The sequence below is a fragment of the Mirounga angustirostris genome, unplaced genomic scaffold, assembly GCF_029215605.1.
Source record: "Mirounga angustirostris isolate CCGP_5_RB_7025 unplaced genomic scaffold, mMirAng1.0.hap1 SCAF_17, whole genome shotgun sequence".
NCBI classification, from domain to species: domain Eukaryota; kingdom Metazoa; phylum Chordata; class Mammalia; order Carnivora; family Phocidae; genus Mirounga; species Mirounga angustirostris.
Window position 1 is genome coordinate 10,857,094 of NW_026991725.1, and position 11,455 is coordinate 10,868,548.

An 11,455-nucleotide genomic window follows, 5' to 3' on the forward strand; every position below is an offset into this window, starting at 1 on the left:
CGGAAGCTGTGCTGAACGAGGGCGGAAACTTTTGCTTGTTTTGTTCACTGCTCTCTCTCTGCCACCTGGATTGCTGCTCAGGACATAGTAGGTACTCAAAGAATGTCTACTGGATGAATGAATGAAAATGGAAAATGACACATATTCAAGGTTATTTATTGTAAAATTTTTGGTAAGAGCCCAAACCCAGAAATAATGTAGGTGTCCAACTATCATGGAATAGTATACTGGTGTTAAGAAGATCAGGGCAGGGGCGCCTGGGTGGCTCAGCCCATTAAGCGACTGACTCTTGATTTCAGCTCAGGTCATGATCCCAGGGTCCTGAGATGGAGCCCCATGTCAGCTCTCTGCTCAGCGGGGGTCTGCTTCTCCTTCTCCCTCTGTCTGCCACTCCCCCTGTTGTGTTCTCTCTCTCTGCCAAATAAATAAATAAAAATCTTAAAAAAAAAAAAGAAGAAGAAGAAGAAGAAGATCAGGGCAGCTCTCCATGTACCGATGTATAAGGACCGCCAAGATGTTAATCTTATTAAGTGAGAAAAGCAGGGTGCAGAAAAATGTGTGTAATAAGAGCTCGTCTAGATATTTGCTTGTCTAGGTAAGAACATCTCTGGAAGGAAGGTCCCAAAGCGACCACTGTGCTTGCTTCTCGGTAGAGGAACTAGGGTTGTGGAGGATGGTGTTGGGAGTAGCTTTACTTTTCAGTGTATTCCCTTAGATTCCTTTGAATTGTAGGTAATGTGAATGTACTACCTATTCAAATAAACAAATACAATTCACAATTTAAAAGGAGCTGGGGGGCGCCTGGGTGGCTCAGTTGGTTAAGCGTGCGCCTTCAGCCCAGGTCATGATCCCAGGGTCCTGGGATCAAGCCCCACGTCGGGCTCCCTGCTCAGTGGGGAGCCTGTCTCTCCCTCTCCTCCTCTCTCTTGCTATCTCTGTCGCTATCTCTGTCTCTCTCTCAAATAAATAAAATCTTAAAAAAATAATAAAAGGAGCTGGGCTCAGGAATTAATCGTGTGATTTTGGGCCCGTCCACTTGCGTACACACATATGTGCACATCTCCCGGGATGTCTATGTCCGTGTATGAATGCATACGTGGATGATTCCAATTTACTTTGCTCACGATTGCAGTTTCGCTTTCCTAAATGAACCTAGTTCCTGAGGCCTTCCTCCCCACCCCTCAATAATCTTTGACGGCTCCCTATTAAGTCCAAACTCCCCGTCCTGGGTCTCAGGATCTCCTGTCATCTGACCCCAGTCCACCCCACCACTCTTTTCTCATGGTCTTTACCACAGAAAAATGGAGCTACTTGCTCTCCCCCTGCCAATGTCCTGGCTGTGCCTTGGACTGTGCTTCTTGGGAAATCGAGAACCGCTCTCCTCCGCTGCCACAAGTCATCCCCACTCTTTAAGACTCATCACACACCTCTTCCTCCAGGAGGGCGTCCTTGATGCTTCAAGCTGGAAGTGGTCTCTCACTTTTTATCTGCAGCTCTCTTACAGCACGTAGGTTTCTTTAGTAAAGAAGCCTATAGTAAAGCTGTTTCCACACCTAAAAACTGTTCTCCTAAGCTATTGGAAGGAAGGCAGAGTTCAAGTTTGATTCCTGTTTATATTGTGCTCAGAGCCCCGGGAAATGTCAGACACATAATAGGTATTCGAGAAATGCTAAAGGAATGCATAGGCCTGAGTCCAGTGGTGGGTAAGTCTGTCTGGTCTTTGTATCATCTGAGCCATCATTATCAGCCTCCTCGTCAGCGGGGAAAAGACTTTCGCAGGCCTACTTGTGCACAGCCTGTGTGGGGCCTTCTGGAGAAGGGCTCAGCACGAGCCCACGGCAGCCCATCCACGCCCACCAGCCTGGGCCGCAGAAGAGGGGCCCAGACGTGACCAGACGGTGAGGCAGCCACATTCCAGACGGATGAGGCACGCCTGGGAAGTCACATGTCTGGCTCACCACCCCACCTGCAGGCACTCAAGCTTTACAAACCCTCGGGCCGACCTGGGGTTCGAGTCCTCCCTCTCGCTATGTGACCACACAAATGGCAAGTCCCTGAGTGTCAGGGACATCACCTATGATAGGGGAACGGCCAGACCTGCCTCACGTGTCGCCCTGAGGATGGAGAAGAGCGGCCGGTAGGTGCCTTGCTGTGGGCCCGGCATCTGGCAGGTTCTCCAGGGCTGATTACCCAGAACCCGGGCCTGCCAAGCCACAGATATTCAGGAAGTCACATCAGCCCAAGCTAAACCTAGAAAGGTAAATGTATTGCCAAAAACCCCATATGCCAAGCAGCTCTTTATTGCAAAGCCAAACAGATTTTTTTTGGCTCAACCATTGTTTGGGATTATTTTGCCACAGTGAACGCTCTGTTGGTGAGAACACGCGAGACCTACCCAGGGTGTGGTGTATATGATGGATACACGTGTGAACGGACTGTGCCTGCGCACACAGACATGGACGTGTGTGCTTATCGCGAGCGGCGTGCACATCCGCTCCCATGCCTGTGGACTCCCCAGTGGTCATGCCGGTGAGTGTCCATGTGACTGTCCACGTATGCACACGTGGACGTGTCTGCATAGGGCCATTCATACGGTAGTGTCAGCGTGGTGACCTGGGTCGGTGAGAATGCGCCGTCAGAGGGAAGAAAGGCTGGGTAGAGAGATGATGAGAAAAGATAGGGCCAAAAGGAAAAAGCCATGTAAAGACTAAAAATGTGGGGGAGGGGTAAAAGGCGGTAGGGTGAGGGGGCGAAGCATGAACTTGAACCTCTCCTGGGTTGAACCCTCCCTCGGCCGATGCCCAGCTCGTGAACTTGGGGTGGTCGGCCCCTCCACCTGTCTCTGCCTCAGTTGCTCATCTGTAAGATGGGGCCGAGAGCAACAGCGTGGCTCACCAGGACCGTCGCGAGGACTGAGTGAACACAGGTAAAGCGCTCCGTGGAGCCGGGCACAAAGCAAAAGCGGGCCGGACACACGGTGGTGAGGGGCGTAGCACCCACCGGGCCTCTCTCCTCATCTCCCAGCTTCTGTCGCTCCTCCTCCCTCTCCGCCCCATTGTGCTCCCTCCGCACCCCACACCCCACGGCATCCTGGTCTTTGCCAGAGCCAGGCTGGGAGCAGGCAGTGCGTGCCATAGGCGGGGGAAGAAAGCCAAAGGGAACAGGAGGAGGTGGGGACGCCGGCTCTGAAAGGTGGCTCCTTTCTTTCCCGTGTCCCTAGCCATGCTCCCAGAGGCGGGAGGTTTGGGGGTGGGGCAGAGGGACAGCTCCAAAGAACAGACAATCCCAGCTATTCCCTGGTGGGCTGGGGGTCAGGCCCCCTCCTCGCTCCATCTGCCTTTGCCACAGCCTGTGCCATCCGGCTTGCCAGCCCAGCCCGGCCCAGCCCGGCCCAGCCCAGCAGGCTGGGATCGCAGGCTGTGCCAGCCCTGGCCCGGCCAGGGGCGGGAGTGGGCTGCAGCCCGCGGTCTGCGAAGCGTTCTGCCGCTTTGCCTTATCTTCCCATATCCCCTCTTTGCTTTCAGAGCCCTGGTCTTTCCCAGCCCTGGGGCTCTGACTCGGGTCTGTGCCAGTCTCTGGCTGTCTCGTCCATCCTTGCATCTCTGCCACCACCTGCCCGGGGGCCTCTGCCAGCTCTGGGCTCAGGAAGCATCAGGCCCTGTCGCCCTCGGCTCCCACACCCACCCCGCCCCGCCCCCTGGCCGAAGGCTGGCGGCCCCAGCATCAGGAGGGGCTGGCTCTCTGCTCCCTCTGCCCTGCGCCCAGGGTCCCCAACCCTGCTCCCCATCCCTCCTCCCCTCTTCCTCTCTCCCCAGCGACTAGATTCTTCTTCCCACCCCTCTGCCTCCCCTCTGCCCGGGACAGCTTGCTTCCCTCCAGGCCTTGGCTGGAGGCTCACAATGAAACTACCTCCCCCCACAGACTGGGAGGTGGAGAATCACCATGGCAACCAAGAAAGCCTCTCCTCCCTCCCCTCCCCTTCCTTTCCTGGCTTCACTGAAGGGGCTAGAGGTCTGGTGGGGAGTCCAAGCTCTCAGGGCTACAGGATGGTGAATGACAGGCAGACAGGAGTGGATGATGGGAATGTTTGTGAGAGAGCTGGCCAATGTGGGACCACAACTCTTGAGGAACAGGGGCCAAGTGTGTGACGAGTGTGGCCTCGGCCACCAGTTGAGTTCCCCCAACATGGCTGCGATTCATCTGGGCAGCTGGGTAAGTAAAGAGCCTCCAGCACCATGTGAGATCTACTCAAGCCCAATCTCCAGAGCTGGGTCCTCGGAACCTGTATTTTAGAAATTCTCCCCAGGCGATACCTACACATCCCGCAGTGGAAGACCCACCAGTATCCAAAAGGCTGGAATACAATGGACCTCTGTTTATTTTATTATTATTATTTTTAAAGATTTTATTTTTAAGTAATCTCTACATTCAACGTGGGGCTCAAACTGACAACGCCGAGATCGAGTCGCACGCCCCCCAGACTGAGCCGGCCAGGCGCCCCAGCCCTGTGTATAAATCCTAGTTTGCTCACGCAAAGTCAGATGGCAAGTCTTGCAATCTCTCCAAAGCTCAGTTTTCACTTCTGTAAAATGGGATTACGGGATCAGCTCCAAAGGGTGTTTGAGAATTGGCCCTCCCAGATAAAGCACCTTCCACAGAGCTTGACCTCTGCTGTCTCCTGCACGAGGCTCTGCCATCTCCAGGGGGAGGGGTATGAGCTGGGGGAGGGGGCGGGAAGTGTGACCCCCTCCCACCAGAGCCTGCCCAGTCCTGGGCCTTCTCTGCCATTATGTGTTACAAGACACTGAAAATTCTCCACACCAGAGCAACACGAAATCATTAAGGCAAAACAATAAATAAAGGCCCAGAAGTTATTACAGGGCTGACAAGCACACAATGCCGTCCTGCAAAGCAAATATGAATTATTTCAGAACATTTTAAGATGAAAAATCCTCTCTTCTTCCTGCCTGGCTCTGTAATCCATTAACTCCTCTTTTCACCCCCTTTTCCGGAGGGGGGGCGGGGAGAGTGGCCAGGCCAAGGGGGGTCCCAGAACAGGGCTTCCTGTGCCCTGGGCGGGCCTGTTCCTGCTGCCAAGTCAGCCTGGAAGCCAGCCTGCTGCTTCCTTGGCCTTGAACACCTTCTGGTTCGCTCCAAGCATCTCCCTGTTCCTTGTTTCCACTTGGAATCAGTGCACAAACAGGACCGAGAACTTCTCCTACCTCTCTGTGGTTCCCAGTTGACAGAGAAGCCCCCAACAGCTTCTGGAAGAGGGGCTATGTTCTTCCCCATTTAGAGATGGGGAAACAGGGTCAGAGGGTTCAGCGATGGGCCCCTGGGCTGGTAAATCGCAGAGTTGGGACTCAAACCTGAGTCTTCTGATTCTAGGTGTAAATGAGACAATGTATGCAGAGTACTTGCATGGCACACTCGGAACTATTATTACTCTTGTCGTTGTTATTATTATTTCTAAGTACTCTTTCCAATAGGCCCCAGCTGTCTGGTCCTGTGGTCGTCCTGCTGTGGCCATCTGTCAGTTTCGACTGCTCAGCATCCCTTCCCTGTTCTGTGGTAATAGCACCCCTTGCCTTTGGAGTACGGCCCCCTCCTTTCCACGTCACTTGATGAGCTGTCAGGCCTGTGCCGGGCCCTCTCCTGTTCCCCAGCATGGATGGGAGGTCCAGACCTACTCAGCCATACTGCCCCAGCCTTCAGACCCCAGGGATCAGACCTGAGCGGGAACCATCAGAACATCGAGCTGGGATTTTCCATACAGATGCGGAGAGAGGCCAGGTTCCCCCTCCTTCCCTCACCAGTTCCGTGGGCTGCGCCTAGCCCTTTCCACCCACCCCACCCCCACCTGACGTGGAGGAGGCCTGCCAGGAGGAGGTGAGCATGTGGTCGGCACCTAGAGCTAGGTGGTGGGGAAGGGCTCGGTGAGACTGCTTGAGTGCCGGAAACCAGCGACATACGGAGGCAGCCGGACCTGCCCCGCCGAGTGACACAGGACATTCACCTGCCCTTTGGGATTAAGTGAGACGCAGTTGGGTTTCAGCCGCTTGCTCCGATGGGTCTGGGGGCTGTGTGTGCCTGAACTCAGTACATGTCCTTTAGCAGTGGCCAGAGTGAGGTGGTCTCATCACCTCTTGACCCCTCCAGGCGTATAGAAGACCGAGTGTGCCCTGGACCAGGAGATCATGCCTGGAGGTATAACCCCAGCAGAGCCATTGATTTATCCTCCGGGTGGTTTGGAGTAAGCCCTGCTTCTCTGGACCTCAGCTTCCTCATTTGTCAAGTGGAGGTTAGGACTATATTATCTCAAAGGGGTCTTGTACTGATAATGTTCTAGAATTCACTCCGTATGCCGATGTGCAGTAGGCATGGGCCACAAGGTCTTCCACATTCCCACTCCCGTCAGCCTCTTCCCTTCCATCTCCCACGATTCCCCCCACCCCCCACCTCACCCCTTGTACTCTACACACCTCTGCAGCCCTACATTCTCATTTACTTGTAGCTCCTGGAACAAGTCATCTGTCCGTCCATCTGTCCATCCATCCATCCATCCATCCATCCATCCATCCATCCATATGATCAATCCACCCACCCATCCAGCGAGCTCCTGAAATGTATCAGGCACCATCTCTGATGCTATTGGGACCACAAGTCCTTGCCCTCATGGAGCGAACAAGTGAACACAGTGTGTAGAGAACTAGGAAAGGGGAGACATAGGATACTATGGCAGCATCTAGAAGGGGGCTGTAGCTCTCACAGAGGAAGGGATAGTTCTTTAAGGCAAGGCTCGAAGGTTGAATAAAGAATAGTCATGGGAAGGAGAGGAAGAACATTTCAGGCCATTGGAACAGCACAAAGAGTGCTGGGGTAACAGAAACTCCTAACGGAAAGTGCGTAGTCAGCAAAATGATGAGAAGTGCAATGTGTGGCCAGAGATGGCAGGAGGCGGGCAATCATGCTGATCTCTTTGCCTTTCTGTCTACTTGGCAAACTCCTATTCATCCTTAAAAACCCTGCTGAGAAAGTGCCCTCCTTTGACCCTGGAGTTAATTGCTGTTTCCTCTGTACCTGGCTTATACTCCTGTAAGTGCACCTGTTCCCCTGCCCTCTCATGACCTCTTTCCACATTTGTCCCTCCGCTTAATGCTCCTTCAGGGCTTGAAGCTGTTTGTCATTGCAGCGCCTGGCACATCTAAGCACTCAATAAATGCTTTTGGATGGAATTGAATCACACAGTGTGTGTGTCGCCATGAGATAACTATGTTTGTGTTTGGGGAAGGGGCAGGAGGAGTGACACGCATGTACGTGGCTATCTCTGTGTTTGGATTTAAATTCAACAATGTTTCCAGAGAGCTGTTTGGAGTCAGTGGACTGTGACAAGCTGCTGACCATTTTCTCAACACTAAGAAAACTCGCTGGGCTGGGGTGGGGGGGTGGGTGAAACCAGTTGGGCTTGAGGTTGACCTGCCCGCCCCTCCACTCCCCCACCCCTCCTTGCTTTCCTTCCCCTTCCCTACACACTCCTGCCTACTCGGTGCCCTCAACCCTTCAGGGATCTGTGTGGCGGTGAGGCAGTAGACTGAGGCTGCGGCCCCCACCTGGGTGCCCACTGGCTGCTGGCCGAGCTGGTTTCTTTGCCAAAGAAGCTGATCAATGGGGGCCCCAGCTGATCAATGTGGGTCAGATCGCTGTCTGTGTTGGTGATGGGGATCCCGGGTCCCGTTCCTGGTGATCTGTGGGGGGAGCAGAGGAACAGCCTGACACAGGGGAACAGGCATTTAACCAGAGGAGCTCCTCTGGGAAAGGGCTGCCCCAATGTTCTTGATCATCTTTATCTGCTTCAACTCTAAGGGGCCTGGTACTTGCCTGGGGCAAGAGAGGAAGCCGGTGGGGAAGGAACAGGAAAAATGAGCTATTGCCCCCTCACCCCACCATGTCACCTACAAGCCAGGCCGAGACCTGAGGCCCTTTACAGTCCCAGCAACCCTGAGATGTGGTTCTCCCCCTCCAGCCACGTCCATCCATCAGTTCGCATGTAGCCTACCCCGTGATTTTGGGGTGGGAGGAAGCTGCCGGCATTTGGGGAAGATCTACCATGTTCAGGCTCCTGGTGCAGTCACATTTAATTCTCTCAACAATCTCGGGCAGACACTATCATCTCCTTTAGGAGATGGGAAAACTGAGGCTCTAAGAAGCTCAGAAGCATGGCCGAGAGCCCAGAGCTTCGGCTCTCTTCTCTCCTGTTCTTCTGCCCTAAGGCACTGCTGGCTGACCTCAGGAGGCCACCCCATCAAGGAAGGAGATAAGACACACCTGAACGTGTAACCAGCCACAGCCTCCACTTCTGAGCATGTGACCCACCTGCCCGCCGTGCTCCTCAGCCAGGACTGCCTGCCCTTCTCTCTGCTTCTAAGGATGCCTGGGTCCTCTTCTTCCTCTTCCTCTCCTTTTGGCCACTGACCCCCAGAAAGCCATTTATTCTGCTGTGGTCTTGGTGTAAGACCGAGGGCAGAAGGCCCCCTGCTCCGCTGTCATTGTGGGGTGGGAGGGAAGAGAGGGGCATGGATCCTGTGCCTGGAGGCTAAGGTTGGAACTAGAATGACCTTTCCCTTAGCTTTCTCAAGGTGACAGTGACCTTGAGCAGATCATTTAAGCTCTGTTTCCTCACTTGTAAAATGAGGCTACACCTTGCAGAATTTTATAAAGGAGATGAAATGAGATCATGTGTCTATTGCTATGTTGCTGGCACTCAAGGAAGGTTTGAAAATAAAAATGGTGAGTTGGAGGGTGGCTGGACAGGACAGAGAACAGAGCTGGTATGTGCGGAGGAGTGCATTGAGGAAGGAGGAGTACAGTGGCCTGGCAGGCTGGGGGGGGGGGGGGCAGGAGGCTGCATCCCAGGAGTGAGGCTGGGCAGGGAGAGGTTGGGGAGGGTTCTGAATGCCAAGCTGACTTCGGACTTTGTCCTAGGGATTAACTGTCTTCACACCTGGAGTCCTTTGTTCAAATGAGGTCCTGTTTGGAAGTCTAACAGGGTAAGCAGATAATAAGTTAGATGGAGAACAGGAGGTTCCAGAGTCCTGCTTTTCAGCCTCTGTCCGTATCACCCCTGGTCCTAGGAAGGGCTCCGCGGAACCCACTGAGCGACACTGAGCAGGTCTGTAAAGGCCTCCACAGTGGAGAATGATCTGAGTAGAACCAGAAGGCCTGAGCAAGGAGAGTGGGAGGGAGGGCTCAGTGCCCTCCTCCTTGGTCCTCCTTGTGAGCCCCCTCCCCCTCATCCTGTATACACGTTGATTGTGGCACCTGCTGGGGAGGCTGGGTCCAGCTTTTAGTTCTCTCCTGGGTCCGGGTGAGGGAGTGCAGTAGGTCTCACTGCTGGCATGAAGGCTCCAGAGCAAGCACTTTATGGGTGTCCCACCACATGGTCAAGGGCCCATTCCGTCCCCTCCAGCATTTACCCCACTCGGGCGGGGGTTGGGCACATCCTTTCTTCCGCTCTGCTTCTCTCCTTGGCCAACTCCTCCTCGTCGTCAGGCCTCAGCTGGGACGCGGCTCCCTCCAAAAAGCCTTCCTTCTCCCCCTGCACACTGGATCGGATGCCCCCGCTCCGTGCCCCCACTGCCGGGGGCTAGCCTCTCGTAGCAAGAGTCCCTGAGTGCTGTCATTGTCTGCCCATTTATCCCGCTTCTCTCCTGGGTTTTAAGTTTGAAGGCAGGGATCCTATTGCCAGAGCTCTAACGCCGTAGGCTCTGCCGGAAGCAAAGCAGGTGCTTAATAAATGCTGGTAGAGCTTGGGTGCAGGGAGAGCCCCAACAGGGTGTGAGCTCTTGACAGATGAGGGCTGCACTTCCGAAGAAGGGGTGAAGGCTGGGAGGAGAACCCAGGCACCGGGGTCCGGGGCTGGGGGTGGCCCTGTCCCACTAGGCATGTCTCCCTCTTTTCTGTCCCGTGTCTTTCCTGCAGGGGGCTTGCCCGCTGTGCTGTCCAGTTGCCCCCCACTGTGCGTGCCCACCTGTGCGGGCGTGCAAATGCTCAGGTGTATTAGCTAGATCTTTGCGTCCCTGGGCCTGAAGGAATATGAGTGGATGCAGAGCTGCCTGGCTGTGTGTGCATGTGTGTGCGTGTTCGTGTGTGTATACACACGCACGGCCACAGTAAGTTTGGTTTGCGGAGTCCAGGTACTGGTGTGACCCCTTTGCGCGCACAGCTCTGCATGCGGAACGTGTGCCGGTGTGTTTTTGTATCTGCGAGCATGTATGTGCTTTGCCCAGATAGAAGCGTGACGACCACTGGGGCTGGTAGGGCCAGGTGCGTTCTGTCACAGCGCCCTGATTAGCCTTGGCTTGCAAGCATTTAGGTGACAATTTACAGCTGCACCTGACCCTGGCCTCTCTGCCCTGGCCCGTGCGTGCCGCTGCAGCTGGCCCCTGGCCCCCCACCCACGCCCTGCCCCCTCCCCCGGTCACATGCCTGTGATTTACGGCCGGCCTGTGGGGAGGGGCCCCCAGCCCACCGCCCACCTCTCCACAGCTCCTGCACCAGATGGGCTGCCTGCTGCCCCCCAAGAAGCTCCCAGGGAGGGTGAGGTGAGAGGACCCCCGCCCGGCGCGGCTCAGACCCCTCCCTCGCCCACTGCCCACCTGCTTGCTGGCAGCCCCTGGCATCCTGTCTTGGGCTTGTCCGTGGCTATTGGAATTGCGAGCTGAGGTGGGAGGTCAGAGTCGGTGACATAGAACAGAAACTGCCCCGGTCTCCCCGGCCTGTCCGCCGCAGACGCAGATGGCCAGATGGACGGACGCGCACAGATGAAGGCATCGATAGGTCCTCCTACGGGGACGCTCAGAGGGTCAAGTCTGACACATGCACGTGTACACACACACACACAGTGAGTGTTCGTGGGGGATCTGCCTATGTGTGGGGGCCGGGAAGGGAGCCAGGCTCCCCCCCGCAGCCAGGCCAAGCCTCCCCCACTCCCCGCTGGGTCCCCCCCTCTCTGCCCCTGCGTCTACACTCCCCGATGCCAAAGGCTATCTCCTCCAGCTCGTGCCAATCCATTATGAAGGTCCACTCAACCAGCAAGGGCATTTCTGGGGGGCGTCCCGAGGTGGGCCCTTGGGGGCCGGGGCCCAACCCCGGACTCCCAGGCCGGCGTCGCTGGGTGCAGGGGGTGCTAGAGAGACCCTGGGCTGTGTCAGGCTGAAGGTGAGCGCTGGAAACAAAAAGATTGGAGTAAATTATTATTCCCCCCATGGCTTTCCCAAGGAAAGTGGAAGCAGCAGCCTGAGGCCCGTTTTCCTATTTGATGGGGAATCAGATAAATGGCAGGCAGCTTGCTCTGATAAGGCCTTGCTCTGGGCACCACCTCTCTCTCTGAAACCCTCTTACTATGCATAGAGGAAGGCTATCTGTGCAGCTGCACCTTGACATAAATATATCTGCA

The 11,455-nt window shown here is 55.3% G+C and overlaps 1 long non-coding RNA gene across 1 annotated transcript; it reads left to right on the forward strand.

Annotated features, from left to right (window-relative positions):
• Positions 1-1,765: 1,765 nt before the first annotated feature.
• LOC135362932 (uncharacterized) lies at positions 1,766-7,196 on the forward strand. Its single transcript, XR_010408396.1, has 3 exons — positions 1,766-2,258; positions 2,361-2,529; positions 5,490-7,196. It is a non-coding gene; the product is annotated as an uncharacterized LOC135362932 (long non-coding RNA).
• The last annotated feature ends 4,259 nt before the right edge of the window (positions 7,197-11,455 follow it).